Genomic DNA, 20492 nt, shown 5'->3' with positions numbered 1-20492 from the left:
TTGGGCAACGGAGTCAACGCCTTGTCAGTAACTGTAAACGCTATATCAATGTTACCACAAAGAACATACAAAATACATGAGAAATCTGGTAATCCCTGACCGAGAAACCGTCTGGGTTGGAGTGGTGTTTTGCAGCCTGAAGCCTGCCCACTCTTTTCAGGAATAGCCACCTCTCGTTTTAAGCAGCCAATGAGCAGGTGCAGCGAGTTACACCGCTCGCCTACTCCCCTCGTGGCTCCGCCTCTCCCAGCAGCGGTCTACTGGCGGCGGGCGTGGTTAGAGCGCGCGGTCCCCGGGGCCGAGGGAGGTGGGAAGGACGCGCGCTCCCAGGGGCTGGAATCTGTGTTTTCAGTGCGTGGAGGACCACGTGGGCGGCAGGCGCGCGCTGGGTGTCCTCCGTCTGCGCGTGCGCGCGGCAGTCGGTGAGCGGCGGCGGCGCGCGCAGGCTGAGGAGGGACTGGTGGCAGAGCGTGCGGTGCGAGTGCGGGAGGCGGCGGTGCTACGACGGTCCCAGCAAACTTGTGAAGAACGGCTCCGGAAGAGACGGCCCCGGGGCAGGCGAGGCATGCCGCGCGGCAGAGCCGCTTCTCAGGTAGTTGAAGGCGCCACATTGGGACCGGGGATGTTGGATAAACCCTGATTTGTCTGGGAGCAGGCGGCTGAGGATACTGCAGCTTCCCCGGCTGAGACCTGTTGCGCGATAACGTTTCTGTAAGGGTTGTTCCGTGGGTAGTAGTCTTGCTGCGGGTGAGTGAACCTGTGGCTGTCGGTGCTGGAAAGAGCGGTGCAGTAATCAGAGTTTTCCTTAGCTTTAAATTGGTACCGGGTATTGCGGCAGCACAGGCTTCCAGAGGGTGCGTTAGGTGCCCCCATCCCCTAGGGTACAATAGTGCACCTTCCTGTGTGTGAGCACAGGGCGGAGGAGCTGCCGTGGACGCAGGGGGGGTTCCTGGGTGGCAATTCATCTAATAGATCGCCCCTGTGGGCTGATGGTGGGCTTCCTTCAGCTGCACTCTGGTGTCCAGTGCGTATGTATGGTTGGTAGAGGTCAGTGGATTTAGAGGGTCGGTTCCCACAGGGTGGTGGGGGTGTTTCTTGAGTTGTGGTGGTGGTAATACAGAGCCGCTGGGGGGTTTGCCTTGCAGTGGGTGCTGGAGTGTGTTAAGGGAAAGGGTGTTGCAGATTTTTGCTTCATTTAATGTAACGTTTGCTTTTGTATTTTGCTCACTTGTAATGTTCTCTTGTATCATCAGTTCTGTTCCTTTTGTGAAGTGCCCTGACACTTTCGGGTAAAGTCCGCACTATATAAAAACGCATAAATAAAATAAATGGTAGTGGTCTCCTACCAGCGGGGGGGGGATTTCTGGGGGTCTCCATTCCAAGGGATGGGGGTTTCCCGTGGCTGCTGGGGACATCCCTGTGTGTTTGTAGTCGGTGTTTCTGGGTCTTTTCTCTCTGGCCGACGTGAGTTTTCGATTGGCATTAATCTGGTGATTTTATTTGTAATGGTGCAGTGAGTCCGGGGTCAATCTGAAGTGTGCCGCATGGTGTGGTCGCATGTGTCATTGAATTGGCTTTTAAGGGTGGGCGAGACACTGGTGTTGTCGCGGATTGCTGATTAATTACGGAGTGGGTCTGGCTGCACCTTTTCTCTCTGGTTGGTACTGTGTCCCCTACTACAGGCTTGGCTCTACTTAGCCCCTCTGCAGTTATCTCCAAAACTATGACAGCAAAATTAGAGACTTTTCTATTGGTAGGTTGGTGTCTGAAGTACTCCGGCAGGTGCTCGTGCCATGAACAAGTGTCAGAGGTTGGCTTTGAGCACTCACCTTGACCAGTCTCCAGTGCATCTAATTTTTATTTATTTTTTACAGCTTTGTATAGCCCAAACTGGACTCGAATGTTTTGGAGCGCTTTACATGAGCACACACTACTTTACTTTGCACATCATATTAGCACCAGTTACGTTACGCGCAAGGTCGGATTCATTTGTTTTTATTTCTTAGGCACGGGGAATGTAAGTGATTTTCCCAGAATCACAGGTTGTGAAGCCGAGACTCGAACCTAGTTCCCCAGAAGTCAGCAGCTTTGGCCCTGACGCCACATATATCTACTTTCCACTAGTGGCCGACTTGCCCCTTTATGATGGCGCTCTGAATATGAACCCAGACCCGCTGTCAGCCCTATATGGTTTAAACACTTGGACACGTGAGTGGCAAACTGTATCACACACCCCAGATCATTCATCGACCTCTGTTCCCGGATTGCTTGCCTCCTTTCGATCGCTCCCCGTGCCATCCAGACACATTGCCCTATGCCCACCCCTCTGGTATCATCGCTTGATCAACCCCGTCATTTGATTGCTCTGTGTCCCTGTCCCTCCCCTCTTATCTGATTTCCCCCCCCCCTCTTATCTGATTTCCCCCCCAATCCCCTTCTCCCGCGGGCCATGCTGTGGATTGTATGTTAATGCCCCGCAGGACGCGCAAGCTGCCTCTTCTCACACCCTGGCAGCTGAAAGGGTCTGAGGAATGCCAGATATTCAGGGCTAGTGGCACCACCCCCACGCCCCCAGACTCCCCTACTGATTCCAGGCCCCCTTTCTCCCAGCGCGCAGGAGAGCAGGCTGCGGTGGTGACCTCAGGGGTGGGCAGCCCGCTCTCCTTACTGAAATGGGTGCTTGTGAGCAGTGGCTGCAATACTTCATCGCGGGGAGTTGTGAAATGAGGAAATATACGGTGTTTACTTTGTGAAAAACAGCCCGTTACCACTTGATCGCAGGTCGAGCACGCCTCCTAGGTTGGTCCAGCAGCATGCGTACCCAGGGGTTTCTTTCGCATGCATCTCTTTTTATATTTTTTTGCTGAATGTTTTTTTCGATTTCTTGTTACGCGTGGTGCCTAGAACTTTTTAAATTTATTTCTGCAGCGACTTTCTGGTGGCTTAAACATGACTGTTAATTCCAAAGCGTTCATGTATTTTGTTTGCTCACAATTGTCACTTTTACCTCATGTAACTTATCGTCTGCTTTTGTAATTTGTTATTTTCTGTTCCTTTTGTGGAGCGCTCTGACGCCTTCGGGTAAAGTCCGCGCTATATAAAAACGCATAAATAAAATAAGACAAAGAGCTGTTGGAACCCTCCAGGATCCACAGTGATGAGTGTACTTCTCATAAAAAAAAGTCATTACATAGTTATCGCCTGTACTGAAGTATGAGAGGGAGTCTGGCATCCGAGATGTGTGATTGTTGGAGATGTGGATTACGTTCAAATTTATCGGAGAAAAGTATAATATTTCCTGGAGTAAAACAACTTTCGTATAGCGCAGATTGGTAGGCTGGATCTCGGGGTACTGGCTTTTCGGTTTTGGGTTATAGTGCGAATAGAATAAACAGAATGTGATAGCTCCAAGAAAGGTAATCACTGGAGAGGAGCTAAAATGCAAAAGAAATGCAAAAAACGGTTGCTGGCACACTTGATTGAAAACTAGCCACTGGCAATTAACATTTCCAATGTATTGTGTTTTACCATCTATTGCTCCTAACAGAGGCTGGCCATGCACAGGTCTAACTTGGTCTTATTGTAGTAAAAACTGTCCGACCTGAACTGCCAGGCCAAGTCTCCCCCCCCCCCCGCCCCTCCCATACATGGTCATCAGCAAACCCAAAACGCTGCAGCACTGGTTCTTTTAAATGGGGTTTATCTTGAGTCCTGTGGCTCACGGACATGCGCCCCACTCCTGATCAGGCCAGTCACACTTATGCTGTCTCTTATAGAAACTCGAAAAAGTGATGGGTCGAATGCTTTGATCTCAGCTACTGGTAATTTACTGTGTCCACATCCCAGTTAATCATTTATTGTTTGCTATGCCACTCCAGACTGAAATCAACCATTTGCAAATCGGATTTGGTCGTGCTATAATGGGAAGAGCAAAGCCTTAATTGCCGGGTGTCATGCTGTGTAGACTGGAAGACAAGTAGTTCCAGAAAGCTGGTTATATGCTCCAGTGTTTCTGTTTACTCTATTGTGCGTGACTTTGTAAAAACGGTGTAGAGTGACCAGTTGTAAGTCCCACCCTCTAGGTGTTGATCACCCCTCAGTCTGAGCCACTGGTTCTGCGCTATAATGTCACTTTGTGTAGGTAGAGAGAGCATGGGAAAATCTGTTGAGTGACTACCTCCTTTACGCAGACGACACCCAAATCTATTTCAGGATCAAGTCTCCCAGCGACATCCAACTCCTCAATACCACCCTAACCGAGATCCAAACTTGGTTCTACGTTAACCACTTAAAGCTCAACCCAGACAAAACAGACCTAATCCTATTCTCTCCAAAAAGTAACCACCGTCCAATCCAAGAGTGCCTCAATAATCTGGTAGCCCTAAACTGCCCCCTTACCCTATCCGACTCAGTTAAGTCTCAAGGCATCACCCTTGACACGAACTTATCAATGGAGGCTCACATCAAAAACTCTGCACAAAGTGCTCTCTTCTCTCTAAAACACCTCAAGAAACTGAAACCTTTCCTACCCCACGATGACCTCAAGACAGTAGTCCAATCCCTAGTTCTCTCTAAAATCGACTACGGGAACGCCATACTTACAGGGACTCCAAAAGCTCACCTAGCCCTTCTAAGGGCAGTGCTAAACATGTACGCTCGACTCGTATCAGGAGTTAAAAGATTTGAGCACATCACTGCAGCTCTCAACGGCTTCAATTGGCTTCCCATGGAAGGGAAATGCTTTTATAAATTGGCCTGCATCACACACAGAACCCTTCACTCTCCTGACCCCAACTACTTAAATAATAAAGTGAGTAGAGCAGGTCAATCCAGAACACTTAGAAGCTCCAACTTACTCCTTCTCATTCCTCCGAAACTGAAAAAGAAAACCACCCAATACCGACCGTTTTCTGGCAACGCTCCCAGGATATGGAACGCCCTCGCTGGAGCCCTCAGATGCAACCCCTCCTTCTCCTGTTTCAAAAGAGACCTGAATCTCCATCTCCATCTCCTAAACAAATTCTTTCATGACCAACGTCAACTAACCTAGTCTTCTGTATCCGAGTTATCTCCTCTCTCTCAGGACATTCATGGATAGTGGTTGACCGGACCATGTCACCCTCGCCTTTCTTTTATTGCTCTCCTCCTCCGCTGTCCTGCATATTTTTTGCCCATGCTATATTTCTTTGTTTCTATAGTTTGCTTCCTTACTGACGGCCTACAATGTAATGTAATGTCATTCTGCTGTTTACTGTGTGTATGTAAAGTGCTCTGATACTTACGGGTTAAGTTAGCGCTATATAAAACTTTTAAAATAAATAAAAGCTTTCATACTGACGTGCTAGTTTCTAGACTCTTTTTAGGTGCTTATACACTCTAAACCCAGTCTTCCTAAGTAACTGCAGCTCCTGAGAGCAGCATTTCATTAGAACACAGGTGCAGCCCTCTGGTGAATAGCTGTCCAGTTCGTATACAGTAGGCCTCGCCCTTTTAATGTGCCAAGAGCGCTAGTGTGTCTATCTCTTTACCATAAGATCCACCTGTTTGACTTGAAGCGCCTGTGATCTGCTGAACAGCTTATACCCAGAGGTGTCATAAGCTCTCGAGGCCCATGTGCCTTTAACAACTCTTCTGGTTTTGGGCGTCAAAAAGCTATGGATCTGCTGTAAGCCCTGTTCTTCCAAGTTTGCCAAGAGTTTCGTCACCTTTCACCGGGCTACACCTGCGTTCCTCTGTTTTCCTATGCTTGATGGGTTATGAATGCACCGGAATTGCCTTACTGAAAGCCCTGTCATCTCTAGAAGTCAAGAGCTCTTGACCCACAATCCATCTGCCACCAGTTCTACCTTCTTTTAGCTGCTTTTCTATGCTTGGCAGTGGTGTATGGATGGGGTTCATGTAACTTGAGGAAAGCCTCAATAGCTTTGTGTGTTTAGAACTCTTGACCCTGCATTCCTGAGCCCCCAGTTCTTCCACCTTTTAACTGCTTTTCTGGGCACGGACATCTAGTTGTGGGCACAGATCTGTGGTGACCTACTGTAATACTCTTCACATGCAACAGCCATTATTTTCTATAGCTTCTGCGATCTCATGAACATCCATTGCCTACAAATGGGCTCCATTATACTTTTGTCTGCCTTTGTGTGCCTGATATTAGGATATGCTTGAAGCTTTTTGATCTTCTCTTAGTTTCATCCTCTGCGAATGACACTCCTGAGCCTGTAACTCTCTCTCCAAGGTTTTAGCTACTTTTGTTGGGCATCATCAGGACTGTTATTCAGCAACCTCGTGTCTGGTCATACACATTGAGTGATGCTTTGGGGGTTTCAGTAGCTTTTGGCCCTTCAGGTTTTTACCTTGGGCTCCTTGCTGCATTTTTGAGATCCTGTGTATTTTTTGATGGGGCATGCAAAGATTGCTATTAAACTTCTTGTGAGTGTCCAGCAGTACAATGTAAGATCCATGCAGTGGACATGTTTAGGGGCTTTGAGCCGAGCCTGACCATCTCTGTTCATTGGGATGCTCTTGTGGAGATGTTGATGAGACACACATTCATTACTCCAGTGAGCTGTTGTAAGAGCCCATCCAATTTACATGGTCGTAGGTCTGCATCTGTTTGGTTTCTCTGTGTACTCGGACACCCTCGTGTATGTGTTGATGGCACTTAGATGCTTTTCTAGCGAGTTGAAAGGGTACCTTTTAGCACGCCACCCAGATATATACTAGGGTCTTTTTTGTACTCCAGTGCCACTGTAAATGGTGTTCCTTTGAGGTGGAGTAGAGTCTTTTAGTCTCAGTGGAAAACCTAGATTGTTCAATGTTCCTGTGTTAGCTGGCCTGCAAATTGTGATTGTCGAAGGAATAAAACTTCACCTTATAGGTGAGCTGTTAAATGTGCTTCTTTCTCTTTACTATATAACATCACACTTGGTAGGTTTTTTTTGTACTGAATAATTATCGACCAGAATTTTCTAATTGAATGCATTGTTGCAAAACAAAGACCACTGTGCTGTAACTGGTTAGTATTCCCAGTTTGTCCTTTCTCTTGTCCAAAAAACCGTGCACTTCACACATAGCAGCTAATGTTATCTTGCCTTTATATTAAGTTTGCATGCCTTTTTTTTACTTAAAAAAGCGTTGGCTTCTTCTTGATATGCATACCTTCATATGTTGTGTTTTGTTGAAGGGACTTTTTTGGTAAAATACACACATATTAAAGCACCATTTCAAATGTTAGTTGAATTAGAAGCATGGTGGATTTTGTGAGTAAGCTCTGTCTGACAATACAAATCTACAGAGCTGATAAATGGGCTAGAAAACGTTTATTTTCTCTACAGAGGAGTTAACAATGTTCTGTAAACTATTTCCAATGAATGTATATCCCCTGAAACTAAAAAACACTCCGCTCCTTATGAAATTTGGCAGGTTACGGTCTTCTTCCCTGCTATGTCGGCTTTTATATGAAAATTACACCACCAAAACAAACCATGCCCAACCTTAATACGTGCCTTTGTTTGACTAATGAGGCCTTTTTATATGTCTCCTTATAAAGGCAAAGATTGGATCTGACAGCATGGCGTATGTAGGGTATCTTAAAGACTGTGGGCAGTCCTCAGGGGTTTTAGTTGTTTTATCGAATCGGAGCTGTGCAGCATCTCAAGATTACTGTTGGAATGGCTTCACATATCTGCTAAATGCTCGGGTCAACCCTCTTGCTACTAGGACTTGTTATGGGTCATTCAGATAGTTTCACGCATGTTAGAATTAAGCTTGCTTAACTGGATGAGCATGCCGATTTAAGTACTTGGCTGCCCTCGGGGACAGTCAAATCCTTTACCTAAGAAAAAGAATTATAAGGAGGCTTAGCTTTTTGTTTACCTGAAAGGAACATTTCCTTTTGTGAAAAGAGCAGGCAGTGTAAATTGACTTTGTAATTTCCAATGTAAAGATGGTATGAGTGTGTGAAATTATGCATTAGATTAAGAAATGTCGAACTTGGAGGAAGCTACCCAACCAGTTTTCTTTACTTTGTAGTAGAAAAGTTATTATAGTCTGACAACTTAAATGGTCATATATCTGAATATGCATTTGGTGTCTAAGATGTTGGTTTACAACTAAGGGGGTGAGCAGTCTTCTATACAGAATAACTTTATGGAAGCCCCAGAAGTGTGCCCTAAATTCCCTCTAATTGATCTTTTAACCGTTTACATGCTCTCTTAGCTGTTCTCATTTTCTTCTGACCCTCTACAGAGGGGGCTCTATCCAGGTTTCCTTAACTGGATTTGAATGATCGTTTCAGAAGAGAAAACTGTTCAGATGGGCATTTGTAAAAAATACATACAGAGCAAAACACAAAGAATGTACGCCAGATTTTGATGTCACTGTTAAAAAAAAAAAAAAAAAAATACGCATCAGCATCACTTAAGGGTATACGATTGGAGTGTGTTAAGCTCGTGCCTGAAGTCTGGAAGAAAATGCTCAGCCTAACCTGTTTGGTGACTGCAGCGCAGTATGTGCATATTTCAAAATTTTCTTTGGCATAATTTCAGGGCTGCTTTAGTTTTGATTTTCATCAATTAGAACGACGGTGTGTTTTCCTTCAGCGTGCCTACTAGCCAGATTTTCACTGAACTCCTGTTATAGTGAAGATGGGAGTGAGCTTGCCAGGGCTGCACGCCTGGCAAACCATTCACTGTTATCTTTTTTGCCCTCTGCATTCCTTTCATCTTATAGCAGAAACATGAAGGTGAATTTATTTTTGTTTATAATTTCATGATAGTATTAAATATGTTATTTTACAGAGATTCAAAAGCTAGCTTTCTGACATTAGTATTTAAGCAAGGGCCCTTCAAACTGTCATTACTCTTGCACAAAAAAAACGTATTTGTTTTGTCCCCCTCGTATACTCCAAACTCATGTTGATGTCATCTGCCCAAATCGTGTAAATGTTAGTTTATATGGTCCCTTGTTTTGATTTATTTTAAAGCCTTAACAGCAACATTCGTAATTGTATTTTCTTGCCCTGGTTCCTATGATTACATTGTGGACCGAATTGAGGTGTTGCCAGTCATGGTTGTATGTGTACATATTACCTGGAGGTATTGTGCCCTACAGTGATTTGTCTTTTGGGAACGGTTTTCAGGCAACCATGAATAGATTGCTTGTATCTGTAACCGTTCCTATGAACTCTGCTTCGTGGTAGCATCAACTGCTGAACCCTATATCAGAGTGGGGTCTACTGGGGGTTTGTTTTTGTATGGACAGTGTTGTGTTTATTATTTCTGGTTACTTGTGCTAAGCACATAACCAAATGGCTCAGTGCTTGCAGTCTGAACGACCCGCAGCGGTGCATATTTTACAATCAGTTTACAAGCCCTAATCACATGAAACCTCAGTGCAATGTTTACAGTCTCGGACAACCCTCAGCACAACTTACAAGTGGTGCAATGTGTAGTCTCTCCCCACTTTAAGCACACTGTTCGAATCGCGCAATGTTTACAGTCTTTGATGGCCCTAACTAACCATACTATAGAAACTATTCAATGTTTACTGTCTGACAGTCCTATCCACGAAGTAGGAGTTCAGTATTTATTCCGTCTGATAACCCTAAGCATGTGATACAAATAGTGCAATGTTTACAGTCTGGGTGTCTGAACAGTGCTTAGCACATGATGCAAACAGTGCAATGTTTACTGTCTGGATGTCTGATAGTCCTAAGCATATGATCTTAACAGTGCAATGTTTACAGTCCGTGGCTGATAGCCATAAGCACATGATACAAATAGTGCAATGTTTACAGTCTGGCTGGGTGTCTGAACAATCCTTAGCACATGATTCGGACAGTGCAATGTTTAAGCATATGAAACACATAGTGCAATGTTTATAGTCTGTGTGTCTGACCGTTTTAACCATGTGATAGGAACAGTGCAATGTTTGCAGTCCGTGACCGACAGCCATAAACAAGTGATGCAAATAGTGCAATGTTTACAGTCTGGATGTATGAACAGACCTACACACATGATAGGAACAGTCCAATGTTTACAGTCTGGGTGTCTGACAGTCCTAATCACATGATACGAACAGTGCAGTGTTTACACTGTGACTGGCAGACCTAAGCACAAGTGAAACGTTAGTGCAGGGTCACTGCTTCTCTTTTTAAAGAGTCTTCTAGTTGGAATGCTGTAGTGGGGAATGGTCTCTCGTAGTGTGGTTACCGGTTCTGTGTCTGTTTGATGTTTCTTGTGCTCTGAAATTCGCCTCAATTTTCTTCTGTATTAAGGAAGATAACACATTGCGCGCGTGCCTTTTTTGCATTGTGATAACCACATCCGCCCGTCACTCTGTGTTGATTCGGAAACATCATACACAGAGCACTTCCGTTCCAAAACCCACACGCATTCTGCAGTTGCATTTCTTAGCCAGCGTTTCCATTTCAAAGAGTCAATGTATTTTGATGACTGTTGTTCGAGTCTGTGGATGGCAGCTACAGCTGTGCCATTAAATACTCTGCCACAAGTCATTAACGTCTTTTGGGAAGGCATTTTAACTCATGCCCTGTTTTACAGTAAAAAAGCAGGATGAATGGGAAAGAGAACAAAGTTGAGGTTCACTTTTTTTCATTTTTTAAGATGGATGTTTGTGAGAAGACTGGATGCCTCTGACTTTCTAACTAACCATAACACAAACTGCCAGTGGCCGTTTTTTAGGTCGAACCTGGGCAGCGCATGCGCAGCTGCGCGAGGCATGCTGTTTTCGGGTATGAACTTGAAGCTCTGCCCACTCTCTACCCACATTTGTCATTGGCTTATGGCATTGTCCTTTGTAAATGTTAGCTTCGGACTTGTTGATAGGCTAGCCAGTATTTCCTTAGTACCGCCATGTCTACATTTGTAACCTCCCATGAGGCCTGGCCCTTTTATTTGTGCAGTTACACATCTTTTCTTTACAGTGTGTCAACACTATTTTCTTTAACCCCTTCGGCGCTAATGACAAGGTCAGCTCGTCATGGGCGTAACCTGCGCTACGCGGATGACGAGCTGACCTTGTCACGTAACGCGCAATTTTCAAAATTGCAGCGCGCAGCGGGAAAACCGCTAGCGCGCATGCGGTAAAGAAATTTCTCCTACAGCACAACACGGGCTATGTGCTGCGCTGCTTACCAGACTTTTACAGAGTTGAAAAAATAGACTTCGGCTAGCCGCCACAAAGAAAAGATTATAATCTATAGGTCTAGGACCATTGTTTGTTTATAATTCTAATTACCCAGGTCCGTACCTTATGGGCCACCCCATTCTAGTAATGGTTACAAAGAAAAGAAAGGCGCAGTTCGCCATAGTCTATTTTTTCAAAATTGTAAGTTTTTAGTAAGAAGGGCGCCACAGGTGATGTACTGTGCTGCTTACCAAAACCATACAATGTTGAAAAAATAGATTTCGGCGAGCCACACCTTTCGCAGCCGACTGCTCCTTCTCCCTGTTCGATCCCTCTTTTCCGCTGCAACAGGAAGCAATGTAATAGGTCTCGCATTTGCAAGAGTTTAACCTATTGGCATTGTAAAACACAAAGGGATCATGGTTTATATTGTAAAACACAAACATAAATAAAATGCAATGCACAGGGAAAATATATACGAATGGTCTTGGACCTACCTCAAAATCAGATGACAGTTGAACTCCCTTTTATATGCCATTTGTTTGCCCTGTGAAAAAGATATATCAAGAGCAGTGCTGTGTAGTTGCCAATGACTTACAGTTTTGCTACATTTCTCTTGATTTTGCAGTATTTCTAGTATACCTTCTGAACTTTTCTCCTCTGTTTCAAGCAGTCGAGGCTGGCAGGACTCGCGGGTGGGAGGGGGAGTCGCGCAGGGGGAAATGGGTGGGGGGGGTTGTGTAATTTTAAATAAAAAAATACTGCTAACTTATCTTCGTCAGCCCGGTCCGGTGCCGTGCTGCATCGTCCTGCATGTCTCTGCTCTTCACAGGAAACAGGCAGCCTCCCTCCCCTCCCCTAAACCAATCACAATGCTGCAATGATTGGATGGGATGCCTACAGCACAGGCGTCTAATACCATTTTATGTTTCTGCTTCTTGCACTGCAAGAAATCAGTGGGGTGACGCTTCTCCACCCACGTGGAGGAGCTGCCCCTGGTTTCAAGCCTTTCAAAACCTCTTGAAAGACTGCTATTTATGGGCCTGGTTTTGTGGACCAAGTCACAACGGTAAACTTACAGGTAGTGTCACCTGTACCTTTCCTAATTATCATTTGTAGGTAAGGTATAGGGTGCCAGCTGATAAACCATACTGAGAGTCACTTTGCTACTGTGACAGCAAAGCGACTCACTGCATCGTTAAAAAAAAGAACTAATATACTTAATATGAAAATTAACTGAGAATTTCGCAACACTTCATACCGTACAGTATGCCTTTTTCTGTCTAGTTGCGCCCATCGCCCTTAATGGGACAAACAAAAAATTATTCAGAAAGGTTTGTAGACTGGAGGTTCTGGCTGGGTAGTTTCCGCACGCAGGGTGTTTTAAGCTAGATTATTTAATGATCTACCAACTGTAGCTGAAATTCCTAGTTGGGGGGTGTGAACTCTGGACTAGAGTCACTCAGTCTGTTGGACTCAGCCTTAAGTTGAACGACTTAGACTAGTTAACCCCTTCCACACGGGGCTAAGTCCCCGCGGTGCGGGGGGCCGCGCGCAGCACAGCGGTGCTCGTGACAAGCTCAGCTCGTCACGCTGCACAGTGAAGCTGTGTTCATGACGAGCTGAGCTCGTCACGACTCCGCCCACTCAATGGAACTCCCCGCACAGGAGGGGAATTATCCCCGCGTGGGTGTTCCGCGGCTGTTATGACGAGCTCAGCTCATCATGAGCACAGCTCAACTATGCCTCATGACGAGCTGAGCTCGTCATGAGCGTCGAACGGGTTAATAGACTCTGCTAGCTAGCTGATAAATGGTAATAATTCAGGTTTTATACTAAGGTTTACAGCGTTATACCACTATTTGTGTAAACTTCAGCAATTATCAAAACGATGATTCCATTTAACAATTTTGAGAGGATTCTGTCTTTTCCCTGTTATCTCACTCTCGTATCTTCTAGGTTTGACGTGCTACTGATAGTTGGTTTCTGCCAGCTTCCATCTGAGCATGGACTTGAGAGTGCATTTGGTATCACAAGGCTTGACAAATTGAAGATGGCCCATCGGGCATTCCTAAACTCTATTTCCGCCCACTGTGATGTGTGCCACCCATTCGCCTTACCCATCCCGAGGCGGGTTGTCCTTCTGCTCCTGCTTAGGGGGGGGGTTATGATTCTTCTGCCATTGTGAGAACATACCAAGTGCCTTTTTAACCCCAATTCTCTGGAACCAAAGAGAACCGTTTAAGCCTGTTGTAAGGCTCGTCCATTCACCCCACTGGGCCTCTCTTCATGCCACTTTGGAGGGATTCTCGGTGCATTTCCTTTGTACGCTTCTTTCTCCCTTTTTGGGGAGGTGTGGCTGGGATGGCACTGACCTAGCTGTGCACTGCCACATCTGTACCAAACTGTACCAATAGCCTCTGCCACTTTACCAGTTTGGATTTTTAAGCTCCTATCTGTGCCTGGACCTTAGTTTTATTTATTTATTTTTATACAGCGCAGGTTAGACCCGTGGGTATCAGAGTGCTTTACATTAGTTCTCACATTATTACATAGTGTTAACAGTTACATCAGTTATACAAAACACATTAAAGGAGCACAGAGGAAGGAAAAATAGGGCGGTAGGGGTGTAGGGGGAAGGAGGGATATAACGGCAGGAGAGGCAAAGGAAAGTCTGCCCATTGACCGGCTGGGTAGTTGATGGCCATGGGGGGGTCCACGGTCCATCTCTGCTATAGCTATCTAGTTAGTTTCACCGGGCAACGGTCAAAAAGCTAGATCTCACCAGTCGAGGACAGGATCGCAGAATAAATGTCCTGATGGGTGAGCAGGATGGGGGTTCTGAGGGTAAATGGGGGAGGTGGGAGAAAACGGCAGGCGAGATGAAGGAAGGTCTGCCCAAGGACCGGCTGGGTAGGAGGAGGGAATCCACAGCCCATCTCTACTATAGCTATCGAGATAGCTCCACCGGGCATTGGTCAGGTAGCAAGGTCTTAGCGGTCGAGGGAAAGTTCACAGGGTAAATGTCCTGAAGGGCGCGCTGGATCCAGGTCGAATGAGGGCGATGATCAAGGTCTAGTCGATTTATTGTCCAGGAGTAGAAGTACATCGTGGTGAGATACACTGTGGCGGCCGTCTTGTGGTCAGGCAAGGAGGTTAAGTCTTTGCTGTTCTGATACAGTTAGTTCTAATTATCATCTTTAACTCATTAAATGGGGGTGCTTGTTATGCAGAAGTGCAGCATGAGGGAAGAGCCAGTGTCCGTAAGTCTCCTAGTGGGCGAGTGTAGTAGAGTAAAATCCAACAGTAGGAGACGAGGCCGCCATTTTCGGGTCAGACGTGGCGCCTCCAGAGATCTTCTCGCTTATTCCTCAGGCTGATCGGGTTCTACCCAATAGGGCTAAACCAATGATTGCTGTTTCAATCAATTTTGCGGTTTTTAAGCTGAGGAAGCAGTCACATGGCCTCCCTTGGGGTGTTGCTTTGACCCCCAGCGACGATTGGCAGCCGGCGCTAGTTTTCTGGTCTGGAGTTAGCTAACCTATTTTATTTTCTAAGAAAACCATTTATATTATGCATGCTTAAAAAGGTTTTATCCAGCCTTCCTCATCCATTGTTCTTTTCTACATATTGATTCTGCCAACACAGCTTGGGGCACAATGTCAGCCCTCTTCAGTCATTGCCTTTACCTTACCTCAAGTAAGTGGCTTTCTGCTCTTACACAATGTGCACATACGCACAATAAATAGTTCCCTTTGAGATGCGTGCTCCCACAGAGCCGGGGGGCTGCTACCATTGAAGGTTTTTGCGACTACGAATAGGTTGGTGGTGGTCTTATGTAGACTGCACAATCCCGCTATCAGACAATACACCCATATCTCCGTGGCGCATGGAAGTGGGTCACGTTTAGACTATATCTTCACACATACTACCTTGGTCGGACTCTTTCAGGCTGGCTGTCGCGGGCCCGAGGAATATCTGACCACTCCCTTGTGGAGGTGTTTCTGCGAGGCCCAGTTAGGGATTTGTTAGATCTGGGCGTCTCTAGTTGGCAATGGTATTCACCTTTGTCCAAATAGGGACCCTTACTTCTAAGTCAGGATAAGGGGATTACACTCCTTAATAACTCGTGCTCACCCCCTTGGTAGCTTGGCACGAGCAGACAGGCTTATCTCAGAGGCAGTGTGTTAAGCTTTTGTGAATATACACAGTAATACAGTGAAAACCCTACAGATGGACACAATTCAGGTTTTATAAAAATAAGTATTCTTCTCAAAACGCATCTTTTCACGCAGGCCTATTAGTCTTCTACCTAGCCACTTGTCTGAGACTGCTTCGCGCCAGGATTCTCAAGAGTAGTTGCGTGCGCTATAAATTCCCATATAACATAACATATAGACTTAAACACAAGACCACAAACTACAAAAATCCACAAAACTACACTTAAGATTGCTTAAAAGATGATTAATGTTGCTTAGTTCAAGTTGTTGGTAAATGCGACAAAGTTCTCAACAAAGTACCTGGATGGGTAACGCAAAGTAAACAAAAGGCTCGCAAAAGGGGAGATGCGTCGGTTCCGTGATCCGGGGGAGATGATGCGTCGTGCCTCAATGCTTGCGCAGAGTAGGGGATGCGTCGTGATCCTTACCGGTGCGGAGGTGATGCATAGAATCTCGGCCTGTGGGCCCGTTGCAGTGCTCAAGATGGCGCCTTGTTGCGATGCGAGAAGATGGCGCCCTTGATGCGGCGATGCGATGACGCCCTGGCAGCCTTACGACGACTCTGTACTTGGGAGCCGTGACAGGCCCTGCGACACGCTTCTCCGGTGATGCAACAGCAGACTGCTTTGATGAACACACGCTTCCAGGGAGAGGCAGCGAAGGCTCGCTTCTCCGGTGCTGTGACGAGTTCAGCTGCGGCGGCGACACGCTTATTCTCGATACGTCGCGCTTCCGGCTCCAAGCGGCACGCAAGGAAATTCAGTGGGGGGCTGGAGGTGAAGTCTTTTGTCCCTGAGACTTCAGCAGGAGGCAAGCACAGTTCACACCCTGGAGAATATTCTGTAGATGAAAGTCCTTACAAAGTTCCTTCTCCTTTCCCATGGCAATGAAGCAACCACTGCAGGCCAACCCAGCAAACAGCACACTGGCAGAGGGGCAGTACAACTCCTGCAGCTTCCTTGGTTCTTCTCCTTGGCAGAAAGGTTTCTTATCCAGAAGTGATCTACTTTCTTGGGATCAGGGTCCCAATTTTTATTCCCCAAAATCCTTTGTTCTCTGAAGGCAGAGAGGCCTCTGCCTAGTCTAAACCAGTTCCTGAGCACTTTGTTTACATGACTCTCTTCTTCCTTTCACTGTGCAGGGCAGAGACATCAGCCGCCCCACAGGAGCTGGAGCCAGCACAGGGGAGGGAAGAAGCTCTACAGCTCTAGAGCACTCTATTGACATGATTCCTCCTCTCCTTTCACAGTGCAGGGCAAAGACATCAGACAAGTCACAAGAGGTGGAGCCAGCATTGTAGAGGGGAGGCCCAACCCTATTCAGGTACCAGGCGCAACTCCTCCCATCTAGATGCAGAACTCTCTACTCGCCACCGGGCTGCCCCAGCCTGTCTCCTGGAAACCCCGAGCCCTGTCACTCACAAACCCAGACAAGGAATACACAACCCAGCAGAGGCAGGCCTGGATAGTTAGGCAAGAAAATATCTACTTTCTAAAAGTGGTATTTTCAAAACACAGAAAATTAAAACCAACTTTACTAAAAGATGTATTTTATTATTCTGAGTTCAGGCATACCTAATTCGAATGTTCCCTGAGTCAGTTAGGATTATAAGAATGTAATAATCTAACTGCTCATTCTGGCCTATGGAGAACAGGTAGCCTTTAATAGTGAAAAACGAAACTGGCTGTAATTCACTATTAGAACATGCTACACACATCAGTGCATGTCCTACCTTATACTTACAACGCACCCTGCCCTTGGGCCTACCAAAGGGGTGTCTAATATGAAGCAGAGGGAAGGTTTCGGGACTGGCAAGTGGGTGCACTTGGCCAAGTCGACATGGTAGTGCTAGACTGCACACAGGCCTTGCAATGGCAGGCCTGAGACACACTTTACAAGCTGCTTCTGTGGGTGGCACAACCAGTGCTGCAAGCCCACCAGCAGCATTTGATTTACAAGCCCTGGGCACACATGGTGCACTGTACTAGGGGCTGACAGGTAAATCAAATAACCCAATCATGGAATCACCAATTAGTACATTAATTTAACATAGGGAGCACTTGCACTGCGGCACTGATTAGCAGTGGCACAGCGCCCAAAGCATAAAACCAGCAAAAATATATCAAAACAGGAGGCAATCCGTCTAAATGGAAGTGAGACTCACGCCAATGATGCCAGGTCTAACACGATTGGACTCTACCTCCACTTTTAGACCCCTATTTATTTAAAGACTAGGAGTTTGGGGAACAGTTTGAGGAGTGCACTGAGCAATATTTTACAGAAAACTCAGGCTCTGTGCAATCTGACTGTATATTGTTGGAGGCATATAAAGCGGTGGCCAGGGACTTTGTGCAAGCGACTGCTGGGGCTAGACGCAATGAAAAGAGGGCGAAATGTGACAGTCTGGAGCAAGAGATTACAGCTCTGGAATCTGCGCTGGGATCAGTACAGGGGGACAACACCGGAAGCTTACACACACCTAGCCTGTACGTATGCAATAGCGACGCAAAGACGCATATACGACTTAGGTGACAAGGCAAATAAACTCATTGCATGGTTGGAAAGGAGGGATAGAGGCCGTAGTAGCTGGGTCTCTGAGATCATTGACCTCTAAGGGTACGGTGACAGGCGCAGTTATAGCAGTGGTGTTCGCCCAATGTTATGAAGGGATCTACCAGACACAGACTGACAAGGGGGAGGAGGACTGTGTGGAGTTTCTGAAAGATATAGCCCTGCCAACGCTTAACGAGGAGAACCGGGAAGCGGTTGACTTGGATTTCACTGTAATCAGGGAAAGCAGCGGGTCCGAACGGCTTCCCAGCGGAGCTGTATAAATATGTTGCAGGGTATCTGGCTCCTTACATGCTCCGCATGTTTCGAAAGGTGCGGGCAGAGGGCCGATTGCCCCCAGATCTGACGACAGCTACTATTGTTGTAATCCTTAAGAAAGGTAAACCTCAGGATCTTTGTAGTTCATACAGACCGATTTTGCTCTTAAATTTTGAGGCTAAAGTATTGACTAAGGCGCTTGCAAACCGACTATCCCCAGTGAAACAGTCTCTGATTCACCCGGACCAATCCGGATTTATGCCTCAAAGGAACACCAGGTTGAATCTCAGTTGTTTATATGGGGCAATGCACATGGTACAGCGGCGACCAGATGATCAGGCAGCGCTCCTGTCACTCAATGCCCATATGGCTTTCGATAGTATTGAATGGCCATATTTCTTGGCTGTTCTTGCCAAACTTTGATTCGGCCCAAGTTTCTGAACCTGGATTGAGCTTCTGTACGCTGTCCCATTGGGATGTGTCAGGGTTAATGGAACAATGTCCAGAGTTTTTTGGCTGCATAGGGGCAAGCGGCAGGGCTGCCCGCTCTTGCTGGTGCTCTTTGCGCTGGCACCTGAACCGCTGGCCTCATTGGTACGAGGAGATTCGCTAGTGAGAGGCATTGGCGTGGGAGGGGGGTGGGAAAAGCGTATCTCCCTCTACGCGCCGATATCCTGCTGTACACCCATAGACCTAGACAGACCTTTTAATAGGCTTATCCGTATTATACAGTCTTTTGGCCAATGTTCTGGATACCACATAAACTGGGATAAATCCTTGGTATTCACTCTGGCAGGAGAACCTCCTCTGACTTCGGCATGTAAAGAGTTGGTCCACGAAGACCTCTTTAAATATCTTGGCATCTGGATCACCAAAACGGAAGAGAAGTTCATGCAGTTAAATGTACACTCGCAGTTTGAAAGGTTGAAGGGGGGTGTGACCCATTGGCCGCGCTTACCTGTCTCCCTTATGGGAAGGGCGGTTTTGTTCAAAATTATGGCCCTCGTGCGTCTACTATACGCTATGCGGAATAACCCATTCCAGATCCTGGAAGCTTTCTTCCGCGCGGTTGAGTCTGAACAACGAACACTGATTTTGAGGGGGAGGCTGCCCTAGGATCGCTCGGAAGAAATTGCAGAAAGGGGTCTATGAAAGGAGGGGCTGGCGGTACCGCACATCAGAAAATATTAGTTTGCAGCTCAGCTAGTTTACTCTAAAGGGTGGGTCTTTTCGCCGATTGAGGAGCCATCCTACTGGGTTGACCGTTGTGATATGGGTACGGGTAGGTATTTATTTGCTCTCTACGAGGGGAGGAAGAGCCTCCCATCTCCTCTCCCGCCCCACACGCAGACTGTGGTCACGGCATGGCGGAAGGCAACTAAAATGATCGGATGGGAGTCCAGGCTAACCGAACAAACGCCACTCTGGGAGGGAATTTTTTTTATGAGAAGTAAGGCTTCTAAAGGACTTCCATAGATGGAGGAGTATAGGCATTGAGCTCCTGGGGGACATTTGGAGAAAGGGGAAAATGATTACATTTGATTGTCTTCGGACAGAGTTCCAAATGGGTACGACCGAACACTTCAGATACCTACAGCTGAGACACGCACTTCCCTGCCACCTGAAGGAAAGAGATTCAATACCAGTGTACGCACCACTTGAAGACAGACTCCTACTTGATCCAATTATCGATAGGGCGACACCCTTACTTACAAAAAGCTAATAAACATTACTCCTGACTGTCTGGGACCCTTGCGAGAGTCTGATGTGTGTCTCCTTAAGGGTGAGGATTCGGGAGAGGCTTTGCAGAGCCCCAGAGAGATAGCAGTATGGGCGAGATTTAAGTTGATCCATACGTAGTTTACACAGGTCTAATGCCTCGAAGACGGTACAATACCATATGGGGTCATTGTACGTGTATTAGGGGCTGTGGTGAGACTGGAACATTTTTCCATATATTGTGGGCCTGCACCAGGATTCAGACATTTTGGAATGGGTTGGCTCGAGTGATGTCAATGGTATCGGGGAGCAGGTCCCAGTAGACGCGAGATGGGATATCCTCGGGGTGATGGGCGAAATAGTATGGCCCAAATGGTCCACGACATGGCTTGCCCTGGCAAGAGTGGTGGAAAAGTGGAACGAGTATGGGGTGCCAGTACAGTCCCAACTGTAGAATCCTGGAAAAATGACTTGGACTGGCGCCAACGGGCTGAGCAGGCAGTTTACCAGAGCAGGGGGTGCCCACTCAAATGGGAAAAGATATGGGGGCCTGGGTTAGCTACAGAACTGGAC

General features: G+C 46.6%; 1 protein-coding gene across 1 annotated transcript in view; it reads left to right on the top strand.

Annotated features, from left to right (window-relative positions):
• The first annotated feature begins 344 nt into the window (after positions 1 to 344).
• ARHGAP29 (Rho GTPase activating protein 29) overlaps positions 345 to 20492 on the top strand; it is a 341359-nt gene continuing 321211 nt past the window's right edge. Inside the window, exon 1 of the mRNA XM_078640938.1 lies at positions 345 to 592. The gene's annotated coding sequence lies outside the window, so the exon portion shown is untranslated. The remainder of the gene's footprint in view (positions 593 to 20492) is intronic.

Source organism: Lissotriton helveticus, chromosome 1_1, assembly GCF_964261635.1.
Source record: "Lissotriton helveticus chromosome 1_1, aLisHel1.1, whole genome shotgun sequence".
NCBI lineage: Eukaryota > Metazoa > Chordata > Amphibia > Caudata > Salamandridae > Lissotriton > Lissotriton helveticus.
This window is presented reverse-complemented; position numbering and strand designations above follow the sequence as displayed.